This window comes from Triticum dicoccoides, chromosome 4A, assembly GCF_002162155.2.
Source record: "Triticum dicoccoides isolate Atlit2015 ecotype Zavitan chromosome 4A, WEW_v2.0, whole genome shotgun sequence".
Taxonomy (NCBI): Eukaryota; Viridiplantae; Streptophyta; class Magnoliopsida; order Poales; family Poaceae; genus Triticum; species Triticum dicoccoides.
The window spans coordinates 2,962,734-2,976,333 of record NC_041386.1 but is presented as its reverse complement, the minus strand read 5'-3'; positions in this window follow the sequence as shown (position 1 = coordinate 2,976,333).

The following is a 13,600-nucleotide window of genomic DNA, read 5'->3' as shown; positions in this document are numbered from 1 at the left end:
GCTTCCGCTGACTCTTTTGTTTTCGAGCTTATGTATTCGAGCCCTCGAGGCCCCTGGCTTGTAATATAAAGCTTGTATTATTTTAATTTGTGTCTAGAGTTGTGTTGTGATATCTTCCCGTGAGTCCTTGATCTTGATCGTACACATTTGCGTGTATGATTAGTGTACGATTGAATCGAGGGCGTCACAAGTTGGTATCAGAGCCGACTGCCTGTAGGTAGCCCCCTTTCCAACTCCTTGGCCGAAGTTGAGTCTAGTCACTGAAAACTTTTACTAACATTGGCTGTGTGGCTTACGGGCCCACGTCGCTATTGGGTGGTATTAGCATCTTTTACTCCTCGTCTATACTCTGGGCCTCTGAACTCTCTTCTACTCGGGTTAAATGAATTTACTAATATTAGGATCCCGTGACCACATTCACCCCGAAGTTGGATGAAGCCATAGTTATTCCTTAGAATAGCTTTTTGAGTAGTGCACACCCTGCCGTGTTGACTACGGAGTGGTATCCATCGTACCTCCTTCATTATGCATGTTTTCATCATGACTGATCCTTATCTTTGCAAATGCTCAATGCTGAACTACCCCTGTTACATGTTAGCAGGATGGTTAGACCCGCTGGTCGTGGCTGTGGTGCCAACGACCCACCACCGCCTGAATTCTTTACTGGAATGAGGCAACAGTTTGAGTTAACTCGCCAGTTCATGGAAGGAATGATGGCTCAGTTTCCTCGTCCGAACATGAATCAACATCCAACCCGAGTAACTCTGCAGGACTTCATGCGCCTCAACCCATCTATCTACCGCAGCTCAACTCAACCCCTTGATGCTGATGACTGGCTCCGCGACATCACATATGAAATGGAGTCTGCTAGTGTTGCCCCTGCCAACTATGTCACCTTCGCATCTTTCTTTCTGAAGGGTCCTGCTGCTCAATGGTGGGACAGCCACAGGCATACCCTACCTGCTGGAACGGTCATTACTTGGCCAGATTTCCAAGCTGCCTTCCGTGCCCGTTTCATTCCTCAGGGAACCATGGACAGGAAGAAGCGAGAGTTCCGCAACCTCAACCAAGGCAACAAGACTGTAGATGCTTATCAACGGGAATTTCTGGACTTGTCACGTTTTGCTGAAGAAGACATTGCAACTGATGCTCGTAAGCAAGAGAAGTTTCATTATGGACTTCACCCTGATATTAAGCTAGCATTGCTCGTTCATGACTTTGCCGACTTCGCCACCCTGGTGAACAAGGCTATTCAGGTTGAGACTGGTCTTCAGGAACACCAGGGATCCCTCAGGCGTAGCCGTGATGCGGGCCCATCTTCGGGCCCGTCAGCGCAGAAGCGTCGGATATGGATTCCCCACAGCATGTATCGTCCAACTGCACCTGCACCAAGACAGTCCTATGTTGCACCTCGTCTGCCTCCTCAACCGCAGAGGCAGCCCCTTCGGGCTGTACCGCCCCAAGCTTATGCTCCCAATCCCAATGATGGTCTGTGCTTCAAGTGTGGCCTTCCAGGTCACCGCTCCAGGAAATGCCCTCAGAATCAGAATCAGCTGGCTCTGTCTTCAACTGACAGTAACAATCAGCCCCATAACAACAATGCCAGACCTTATGGTCGTGGTCAGGCTAATCATATTGATCTGAATGAAGCTCAAGACCAGCCTGCCACTGTGATGGGTACTCTCCTTGTTAATTCAGTACCAGCTTCTGTTTTGTTTGATTCAGGAGCATCATATTCATTCATGTCAGAAAATTTTGCTTACGCACATGACATTCGATGCGAGCCCATGAACACTCCGATAGTGGTACGCACCCCTGCGGGCCGATGTCAAACTACCATGATTGGTCGCGACGTTCCTGTTGAAATTGAAGGGTTGGAATTCCTTGTTTCTCCCATTATTCTGGAGTCTTCCAATATTGACCTCATTCTGGGAATGGAATGGTTGAAAGCGCATACTGCCTCTATCGTTTGCGCTACCAAGGTCGTTCACCTCCTACATCCTTCAGATGAGATTGTAACGTACCATGCTCAGCTTGTTCAAAACGCTGAAGCACGACTTTATGCTTTGAATGCGTTGAACGCGGCACCTCTTGAGGGAATTGAAAAGATTCCAGTCGTTCGCAACTTCCAAGACGTATTTCCAGAAGAACTTCCAGGAATACCCCCTGCCCGGGCTGTCGAGTTCGTCATCGACTTGAAACCAGGCACCGTTCCTATTGCAAAACGACCCTACAAGATGCCACCTCATGAACTCCTTGAGCTTAAGGAGGAAATCGACAAATCTCTTCACAAGGGTTTCATTCGTCCAAGTTCCTCTGCTTGGGGAGCACCCTCTCTCTTCGTCAAGAAGAAGGACGGTACGAACCGTTTGGTCCAAGACTATCGTCCTATCAACCAAGCTACAATTCAAAACAAATATCCCCTTCCTCGGATCAATGATCTGTATGATCAACTGGCTGGTTCATCGATATTCTCTAAACTCGACTTGAGGTTGGGTTACCACCAGATCCGAGTTCGTGAAGAGGATATTCCAAAGACCGCATTTGTGACTCGTTATGGTTCTTACGAGTACACCGTCATGTCATTCGGTTTAACCAATGCTCCAGCTACATTCTCTCGTCTGATGAACTATATATTCATGGATTACCTCGACAAGTTCGTCGTAGTCTATCTGGATGATATACTGGTATATTCGAAGAATAAGGAAGAACATGCTGAACATCTTCGTCTTGTTCTGGAGAAGCTTCGAGAGCATCAACTTTATGCCAAGTATTCCAAATGTGAATTCTGGTTACCCGAAGTCACCTACCTTGGTCATGTTATCTCCAAGGATGGTATTGCCGTCAACCCAGAGCGCGTTCAGGCTATTCTTGACTGGACCCCTCCGAAGACTGTCAAGCAAGTCAGAAGCTTTCTCGGACTGGCCAGCTATTGTCGCCGCTTTGTCGAGAACTTCTCCAAGATCGCCAAGCCACTGACTAATCTGCTTCACAAAGGCGTTAAGTTCGATTGGACAGACAAATGTCAGGAAAGTTTCCAGGCACTCAAGGATAAACTGACTTCTGCCCCAGTGCTTGCTCCCCCTGATTCTCGCAAGGACTTTGTCATCTATTGTGACGCTTCACGTCAAGGGTTAGGCTGTGTTCTAATGCAAGAGCGCAGGGTGATTGCCTATGCCTCCCGTCAAGTGCGTCCTCACGAAGAAAACTACCCGGTTCATGACCTTGAGCTTGCAGCGGTTATCTTTGCATTGAAGCTATGGCGACAATACCTTCTCGGTAATCGTTGTGAGATCTTCACTGATCATCAGAGTCTGAAGTACCTGTTTACTCAGCCAGATCTGAACCTCCGTCAGCAGCGATGGATGGAAGCTATTGCTGACTACAACTGCGGTATATCCTATACACCTGGCAAGGCTAATGTAATGGCCGATGCCCTAAGCCGAAAGTCTTATTGCAATAATCACCAGGTCTACAAAGCTCAACCCCGCCTTTATGAAGAGCTATGCAAGCTGAACCTTCAACTAATTCCACAGGGTTCTCTGAATAACCTTGTTTTGGAACCAACTCTTCTGAAAGCAATCAAGTCTGCTCAAGCCAAAGATGCTCATGTTGATCTGATGAAAAAGGATCTTGCCTTAGAGAAATCCAGAGATTTCTCACTTGGTGAAGATGGAACCTTATACTTCAGAGATCGCATTGTCGTACCCCGGTTCGAGCTTATGACAGAGAAGGTGATGAAAGAAGCGCATGACACCCCTCTCTCTATTCATCCGGGAAGTACCAAGATGTATCTTGACATCCGTCAGAAGTACTGGTGGTCTAAGATGAAGCAAGACATTGCTCGATATATCGAAGAATGTGACGTTTGCCGTCGCGTCAAAGCAGAACATCAAAAACCGGCTGGACTTCTACAACCGCTTCCGATTCCTGAATGGAAGTTGGATAAGATCCAAATGGACTTCGTCACTGGCCTTCCCAAGTCTCAGAAAGGTAACGATGCTATCTTTGTCGTCATCGACCAATTCTCGAAGGTTGCTCACTTTCTGCCAGTCAAGGAGACTATCACTGCTAGTCAATTGGCAACCTTGTATATCTCCCGAATTGTGTCACTCCACGGCATTCCGAAGGAGATCAGTTCAGACCGCGGCAGTATTTTCACTTCTAAGTTCTGGGATAGTTTCCAAGAGGCAATGGGAACTCATATTACCTGGAGCACTGCTTATCATCCCCAATCCCAAGGCCAAGTCGAGCGAGTCAATCAAATTCTTGAAGTCATGCTTCGAGCTTGTGTTATTTCTTTCGGCAAGAAGTGGGAAGAATCTCTACCTTATGCGGAGTTCTCTTATAACAACAGCTATCAAGCCAGCTTGAAGATGGCACCCTTTGAAGTGCTTTATGGACGTAAGTGCCAAACCCCTCAGAATTGGTCCGAAACTGGGGAACGAGCACTCATTGGTCCAGACATTATTCAACAAGCTGAAGAGCAGGTTCGCATTGTCCGGGATAATCTCAAGGCGGCCCAATCCCGCCAGAAGAGCAACTATGACCGGAAACACTGGGGTTCAACTTATCAACCTGGTGAACAAGCTTATCTGCGTGTCACTCCTTTGAGAGGCACTCATCGGTTCGGAGTCAAGGGAAAGTTAGCTCCTCGCTACATTGGTCCCTTCCGTATTCTCGCCCGTCGTGGACTGGTGGCTTATCAACTGGAGTTGCCACCTCAGTTCTCTCACGTTCATGACGTCTTCCATGTGTCGCAACTTCGTCGATGCTTCAAGGATCCGGAACGTGAAGTGGATCCGGAATTGATTGAAATTCAAGATGATCTCACATACAAGGAGCATCCGATCTGCATTCTTGAAGAAGCTGAACATCGAACCCGCCAGAAGGTTACTAAGTTCCTCAAGGTGCAATGGTCGAATCATACTAAAGAGGAAGCCACTTGGGAACGCGAAGATAACCTCCGGGCTGAATACCCCGATCTTTTCCCTTCTACCTCTTAATTCTCGGGACGAGAATTTCTTTTAGAGGAGGAGAGTTGTAACACCCCGGTGTAATGATGCTACAGTAACCCCTGGGGTTAAGTTAATCTTTTTGCTAAACATGTGCCTGATCATTATTGTCTCATGTTCTTTCACATTCCAGTTGAATTCAAATTCAAATTTTGTCTGAAATTCAAAATGCTCAGACATGAAAACAAAAATGTTCATCATGTGCAGAATATTCCACAACTAATATTGGTGGTGAACCAACATTTTTGCAAAAAGGTTTGAGTGGCCTAAGCTACTTCAAACAGTGGCCTAAGAAATAAATTAAATGCCTTTTTAATTTATGAAAATGGCAAACTATTCCAAAAGCCACCCAACCTTTTTGAGGCAGTGCACTTTAATTCTTTGAGTTTGTTTTGGCCAGTGGCATAATTTTTTGCAAAGTCAATTGTGGCAAAAGAAAAATGCAAAAGCTGCTGGAAAAGAAAAGAAAAGGAGAAAAAGAAAAAAAAACAGAGGGGAGAGAAAGCCCCTGCCCCACTTGGGCTTCGGCCCACCCGCGCTAGCTGGCCTAGCTAGGCCGGCCCATGCCCCCTCCCCGGTCGCTCTCCCCTCCCTCCTGTTCCCCCGATGCGCGCCGCTACAGGGGCTCGTCGCCGCCCGACCACCTCGCCGGCAACGCCGCGGGTGGATAAGGGCCCCTCCCCTCGACGCCTCGACCTCCTCCCCACCTACCTCCACCCACTCCTAGATTCCCCTCGCCCTCTCCGCCTGCTCGTTGCCTCTCCCCTTCGTTCCCCATCCACCTCCGAGCGCCACCGTCGCTGCATCTTTGTCTTCTCCGCGGTCACCGTGCCTTCGACGCGGCCTGGCCGTCCTCTTCAGCATCACCGTGGACTTTTGCGTCCTCTGGAGCCGCTGGAGGGAGCAGAGGAGCTTTGCATCGCCGAACACGTCGACGTCTTCCTCGGGCCGCCGGCGATCCCCTTCCACCCCGGCGAGCTCTGCTGCTCCTAAACCACCAAGGGTCTTTCGTGACCGCTCGGTGAGCTCCACACCTTCCTTCCCGTCCTCTTTGCGCTGCCTGTCGCTGCCCGTAGCCGCCGCGCCATGTTTACCCGAACGGAGCTCCGCCGATGTTGCTGCTGCTATCGCCACAGACGCTGTTGAGCTCGGCTGAGCTCGCAGTCGTGCTCGCCGTAGCCGTAGGTTTCAAACGCGCCACCTGCCGCTGCTCTCCGTGCTCGGGGTCGTTGTTTCCATGCTCACCCGCACGTCGCCGTCGCCTGCGCTCGTCGCCGGCGTGCCTTCGGTGGCCAATTGGTCACGGGCCAACGCCCATTGCACTCGCCGCTTCACGTATGTCTCGTCCGGCCTCTCAGTTTGCTCGCTAGCGCACTGCATCGCCGTTTCCTCTCGCGCCCGACTCCGGCCGTCCGCCGATGAGCTCGCCACGCTCGATTCCGGTCAACCCCACCGCCACAACCACCACCGTTGGACGTGGCGCAGCCATATCTTTTGAACGCGCCTGAAAACTCGACGAACGGTGCCCTATACGTGATTTCCGACCACCTCCCGAGCCGCGCCGCCGCGTTTTACCTCGCCGGCGTCGCTCCGGCGCCATCCGCCGACGTGGCTGGGCGGGCCCCATCCCTGGCTCGCTGCCAGCGGGCCCTATGGCCCCAGTTGACCGGGTTGACCCAGTCAACTGCTGACTGGGCAGCCCTTTACCACTGACGTGTAGGCCCCACCACATAATTCGGTTAATTAAAATGTTTATATAACTAAAGTTAATTAGTTAACCTAATTAGCCACTGACTGCTGGGGCCCACGCCCCCTAACTAACCCTGTTAGCTTAGTTAAGCCTCTGTTAGACAGAGAGGCTGACAGGTGGGTCCCACCTGTCAGTTTGACTGGTCAGCAGAGCTGACGCAATGCTGACGTCACTACTGGCGCAATAAACCTTTTCTGCTTTTAAAATAATTCAGAAATTGGTTTAAACTTTGAAAATCCGTAACTTTTAAACCGTAGCTCGGATGAAAATGTTTTCTATATGAAAGTTGCTCAGAAAAATCCAACGAATCCGAATACGCGGTACGTTCAGCTGTCACATGCCCCTAGCATGCTGAACATGGAACTTTCCCCCTCCGGTCATCTGTCTGACACAGGTCCGGAACCGGGAACACCTTCCGGTTGTTTTCCCCCTTCACCTATAACGTCTAGGACCGCGTTAGGGCACGCTTAGCGCTACGTATCATCATGCCATGCTTAGTGTTACCTCTGTTTGCTATGTATTTACTGTTTCTTCCCCCTCTTCTCTCCGGTAGACCCCGAGGCCGCTAATGCACCGGTGATCGACTACGTCGTCGACAACGACCCCTCCTTGCCAGATCAACCAGGCAAGCCCCCCCTTTGATCATCCCGATATCGCCCATTCCATTCTCTCATGCTTGCATTAGATTTTGCTACTGTTATTGTATGCTCCTATTCTGATGCATAGCCTGCTTTTGTACCTGTTATTGCACCTTACCTGCTTATCCTAAACTGCTTAGTATAGGCTGGTTAGTGATCCATCAGTGACCCCCACCTTGTCCTTGTTGCCCCTGCTTCATCATTGAAGACCCGATCAACGGGATTGAAGACCAGGCCCCGGCACCGCACATCACTTTCCCCTTAGTTGCTCGACACTGCTGGGTTACTATCGAGTGCCGAGGGTGAGACCTCTACAGCACTTCTGATGTTAACCTGTAGTGTAGTTATTCGGTCGTGGTCATCGAGGGTGATTTCCTCCTTAACCACTTCCGATACGGCTCTGTCGTGCAACCCCTCAAGTGTGAACCTCGAGGGTGATTCCTCTACGTTCACCTTGATGATTACATTGAGTGGAACCCACCGGGGGTGATTCCTTGGGTTTTCCTCTTGATGTTTGGACACACGGATACTTGGACTTTACAATTGTTACTTGGAAAGTGATGTGGAGACGGGTTGACCTGGAAGGTGCCCGTGAGATAATTACGAGGCGTGGCCGGGCATTCTTAGCCCTTGCCGCAAGTCCTCGAGACGGGGCAACGGGGTCACTTCTTTCGTGAGTCTCTGCTTGTTACCGCGCGTTCCTAATCCACTACGATTTGGATATTTGATCCGAGGGGCCTCTGGCCTGATAGCACTAACCATCACGTGGGCATAGTATGGGCGTTCTGCGTCGTATACATCAGCCAAAGCTTAATAGACGTCAGCGACTGAGTGGCGCGCGCCGGGTTGGACTGCGCAAGCGCCTGCCTTGTTGAAGGAGGTAGCTAGGTCTGCTCACCGGCCGCGTACGCAACGTGCAGGAGTTTCCAGGGAGATGGCCCATGACCCCTGGGGGCATAGGTTTAGTCCAGCGTGCTGACCTCTCTGTTAAGTCTAGGTCGGGTTGCGGCGTATTGTTTGGCCGAGGCCGGGCATGACCCTGGAAAGTGTGTCCGGCCGGAGTTAAGCGAGCGTGGTGGGTAAGTTGGTGCACCCCTGCAGGGAAGAAAACATCTATCGATAGCCTGTCCTACGGTAACGGACACTTGGAGTTGTATCCCGATCGATACAACTAGAACTGGATACTTGTGATGAGAACTGGATGGAGATGAGGATTTGATTGTGATGATAACTGGATAGTATGGCTCTGGGATTTCTTTCTCGCAGGGAGTCGAGAAAGGATCTCTGGCCGAGGTTGATAACACTACTACCGCTTTACTTTATGCTACTCTACTCCCTCCTGTTGCTGCAAGATGGTGGGTTCGAGAAGATGCTAGTCTTCGATAGGACTAGGCCTTCTCCCTATTCTGGCATTTCTGCAGCCCAGTCCACATATACAGCCTTCCTTTGATAATGTTGCATATGTAGTGTAGATCCTTGCTTGCGAGTACTTTGGATGAGTACTCACAGTTGCTTTGCTTCCCCTTTTCCCCCTTCTTTCTTCTTTCTGGTTGTTGCAACCAGATGGTGGAGTCCAGGAGCCAGATGCCACCTTTGACGACGGCTGCTACCCCGAGGGTGCCTACTACCACGTGACGGACGCCGACGACCAAGAGTAGTTAGGAGGCTCCCAGGCAGGAGGCCTTGCCTTTTCGATCGCTGTTGTTTTGTGCTAGCCTTCTTAAGGCAACTTGTCTAACTCATGTCTGTGCTCAGATATTGTTGCTTCCGCTGACTCTTTTGTTTTCGAGCTTATGTATTCGAGCCCTCGAGGCCCCTGGCTTGTAATATAAAGCTTGTATTATTTTAATTTGTGTCTAGAGTTGTGTTGTGATATCTTCCCATGAGTCCTTGATCTTGATCGTACACATTTGCGTGTATGATTAGTGTATGATTGAATCGAGGGCGTCACAGCAGCCCACGACCTGGATGGGAGGTCCATAGGCCTGTTTGTATTTTCTTAGGGCCGTCATGTATCGACCGGCCTATGGACCTCCCATCCGAGGTTTTATTTTTGGCAGCCCAATTTATGATTTTGTTTGAAGAAAACGCAGAGGTCTGTTCTATTTTTCTATATAAGAATAGGAACGCCAGGTCCAACTTATGTTTCCCTTCTAACTATATTATATATATTTAAATTATTTTATATGTTGACTGTTTAGTTCACATACTCCCTCCTTTTTGGTTTATAGGGCTTATCTCAAAATTTTTGTTTTTCCATTTTATAAGGCTCAATTTGGTTGTTTTCCATCACATGTTCAGATTCCAAGGTGCATTAAATCATTGCATGCAAGTATTAAGAGAAAATTGACCAATGCATGTACTTTATGCATGGATGCATTGCAAATTATGCATTGATAAACATAATTTTTTGAGGAAAACAAGTGCATTAATTAGGTGCTTTTGCAAACTATAAAAAGTATTCCACCATTCATCATCTACCTTGGTTGGTGAGATTTTTGAATTGAGCCCTATAAACCAAAAAGGAGGGAGTAATTGGCAAATAGATCTCGCCGCCACTCCCCGCCTCCTGACTCCGGGCGCGCCTGCCCCCCTCAGCAAGTCCGCTCGCGCGCCCCATGGAGTCGCCGGCCATATCCACGGGGGAATGGCTGGAAGACAGACAGATGTACAAGATGCATCTCCCACATGTCTACAAAGCCTTCCCGCGAATGCTCCAGCCGCTCGACTGCGTCACGCCGGCGGTGCTGCGGGAGACTCGAGGGAGGAGATGGAGGGAGCGGGCGATGCGGATCCGCGATGACGCTCTCTCCTAGACCCAGTGCACGCGCGAATGGAGGGAAGCAGAGGAGGAAGCTGCGAGGGAGGAAGCCGAGGAGGGACCGAATCCGTTCTCTCACTTGCGCAGGTATGCTCGGATGTGCAAGGATCATGTGGATTGGGAGTTGCTAAATCTAGCCCTGTGGATCTACTTCGAAGGAGATTTCTCGGAGAAGCACAGGATGCCCCACCCTAGTGAGCCGCCGATTGCGTTCGTTTGATGGGCAAAAGGAGAAGTGAATTCAGGAGATCCACGTCGTGCTGCGAGATGGGAATGCTTGACTGGACTCCTGCCCACCAACACGCCACCGGAGCCGGAGCAGGTGGATCCCCTACCTTACCTCTCCACCAAACCTGCAGAAGATTGAAATTAGGCTTGCAATCTGCTTCAATTGAGTTGTCTGGTGGTTATTTCTGCTTCCTGAGAGACAACATCTGGCTGGAGGATGAGAAGGAACCAGGAAGTCCGATGAATTTCCCCTATCACAATGGGGGGGCGCCGGTTGGGCAGTGGTACGGCCCACCTCCGCTCCAAATGGGGGCACAATCTGGCCAGGCTCCTGTAATTGCCCAAGATCAATCTGTTGGTGGTTCTGACTCTCAGATCAGTGGGAAATCTCAAGGCAAGAATCAGCAAAAGAAGAGATAGGACATCCAGAAAACTGCTCCTGCCCCTGCTTCGGGCCTTATGGCATACTCTGAGGTGATCTGCTACAACTGTGGGGAACCAGGGCATCATTTGGATAAATGTGTCAAGCCCAAGAGTTGTTTTATCTGCAAAATGGTTACCCATAAAGTTGAGAATTGCCCTGTCAGAAGGAAAGCCCACAGTTCTGCTAGATATGTTGGAAGTGCTGCTCCAGGATTATGTCCACCATTGACAGAATTTTCTATGACACAGAATTAGATAGTTTCTTTCCCCTTTCTAGTTGTAGAGCTCTGCCCAGATGTGGTAGTGACCACACTCCTTTGCTTTGAGACTCTGGTCTTAACCAAACTCCAAAGAGCAATAGTTTTAAATTTGAAAAGTGGTGGTTGCTTAGAGAAGATTTTACTGAGCTAGTCAGGAAAATCTGGAATGAGCCTACTGGGAGCAGCTGCCCCCTAGAAAATTGGCAGATCAAAATCAGGAGATTTAGAAGAACTACCAAAGGGTGGAACTCCAATGAGGAAGCTAACCTTAGAAGATACAAAAGGCTTCTCCTCCTTGAGTTTGATTCTCTAGATATTAAGGCAGAAACCACTGACCTCTCTGAGGCTGAGACTAATAGATTAAACTTTGTCCATGGAGAGCTCAAGAAAATTTGGCTTCAAGAAGAAATCAAAGCCAAACAAAGGTCTAGAGATAGGAACATTAAGGAGGGTGATAGACATACTGCTTACTTCCATGCAGTAGCTAACCAGAGGAGGAGGAAAACCCTCATTCACTCCCTTGATGGCCCTAATGGCCCTGTTACTGAGGTAGATGAGATGCTGAAAGTGGCTAGTGACTTCTACAAAGACCTGTTTAAGAAAGAAAACCCTTCTGGGTTCTCTCTACAAATTTTTTTCTCTGCTTCTGAAAAAGTCTCTCCTGCTAAAAATGAGCTGCTAGAAGCCCCTTTTTCAGAGACAGAGGTGAAGGAAGCCATTTTTAGCTCTTATCCTGATGGGGCTCCTGGTCCTAATGGGATTCCCTTCTTGTTTTATCGGCATTTTTGGGACTTGGTGAAAAATGATCTCTTAGATCTTTTCCAAGCCTTTCATAGAGGAGAGTTGGATCCAGCAACTTACTCATGGGGGGTCTGTTGGGGTGAAGTTAAATAACTGTGAAAGTGATTTTTTTTCCTTGCTGGTAAAGGCCTTAGGCAAGGTGACCCTATCTCCCCGCTTTTGTTTAATTTAGTAGTGGACATTCTTACTAAAATGCTGAGCAAAGCTGCTGATCATAGTCTGATTGCAGGGCTCTGTCCTGAGGTCTGCCCTGGTGGCATCATCTGCCTTCAATATGCAGATGATACCATCCTTTTCTTAGACAATGACTCCACACATGCTAGCAATCTGAAAACTGTTCTAGCCTGGTTTGAACAAGTCTCAGGCATGAGAATCAACTACTCTAAAAGTGAACTCATCCCTATCAACATGGATGATCAGGAGTTAGCTGACTTCCTCTCTATTTTAGTCTGTAATAAAGGTAACTTCCCCATTAAGTACCTAGGTATCCCTCTCCACTATGATAAACTGAGGAGAGAGGATATCCAACCCTTCTGGATAAAATCATTAAAAGGATTGCTGGGTGGAGGGGCAAACTTCTCTCTTACAGAGGTAGATTGATCCTCATACAAGCTTGTTTGGCTAGCATTCCGGTGTATCTCCTCTCCTTCTTCAAGTTCCCTAAATGGGCAGTGAACCTCATCAATTCTCAGATGTCTCATTGCTTGTGGAATGATTTTGAGGGAAATAGGAAGCTACACCTTGCTAATTGGGCCCTAGTATTTATGAACAAAGATTTTGGAGGCCTAGGCATACCTAACCTCCAAGAAATTAACATCTGTCTTCTAGGGTCTTGAATTAAAACATTCTATGAGGAAGACCTAAAACCCTGGAAGCTTTTATTGCCCATAAATACTTAGGAAATAAACCTGTCCCTTCCTCCAACCCTAAGACCTCTAGATTCTGGAAAGGATTAAAATCTATTATGCATGCTGTGAAATTTGGCTACAGATGGAACATAAGGGATGGGAGCAGAACCAGATTCTGGGAAGATACTTGGTTTGGCACATCCCCCCTAGCAGTCCAATTTTGGCCTATTTACTCTGTCCGCAATGAGCTTAACAAAAGTGGCAATGAAGTTTGGGACAGTCAATGCCTAAAACTCTCTTTTAGAAATAACTTTAGTGATAGTCTCATGGAACAATGGTTCTAGTTGAAGGAAATTGCCAAAAGCATTACCTTTACTGCCGAGCCGGATGCCCTGATTTGGCAACTGGACAATAAGGGGAAGTATTCCTCCAGCTCCCTTTATCATGTTATCAACTTTAGAGGGGTTCAACCGTGTTTATCCCTGCTGTCTGGAAATTGAGAGTTCCCCCTAAAATTCATGTATTTCTCTGGCTTCTCTCCAAAAACAAATTGATGACTAGGGATAATCTTAGGAAGAGACACATCATCAAACCCCTTGATTGTGTTTATTACTTGGAACAAGAGTCTTGTTCTCACCTATTTTTTGAATGTATAGTTGCTAAACATCTCTGGGCCCACATTGAGGAATATTTCTCTAGTTAGATTGGCTCATCCTTCGAATCTGTCGCCAGATTCTGGATTGCTATCAAAAAGTGCTCAGTTTTAAACACTGTTAGCTCAGCTATCCTTTGGTGCCTCTGGAAAAATAGAAATGC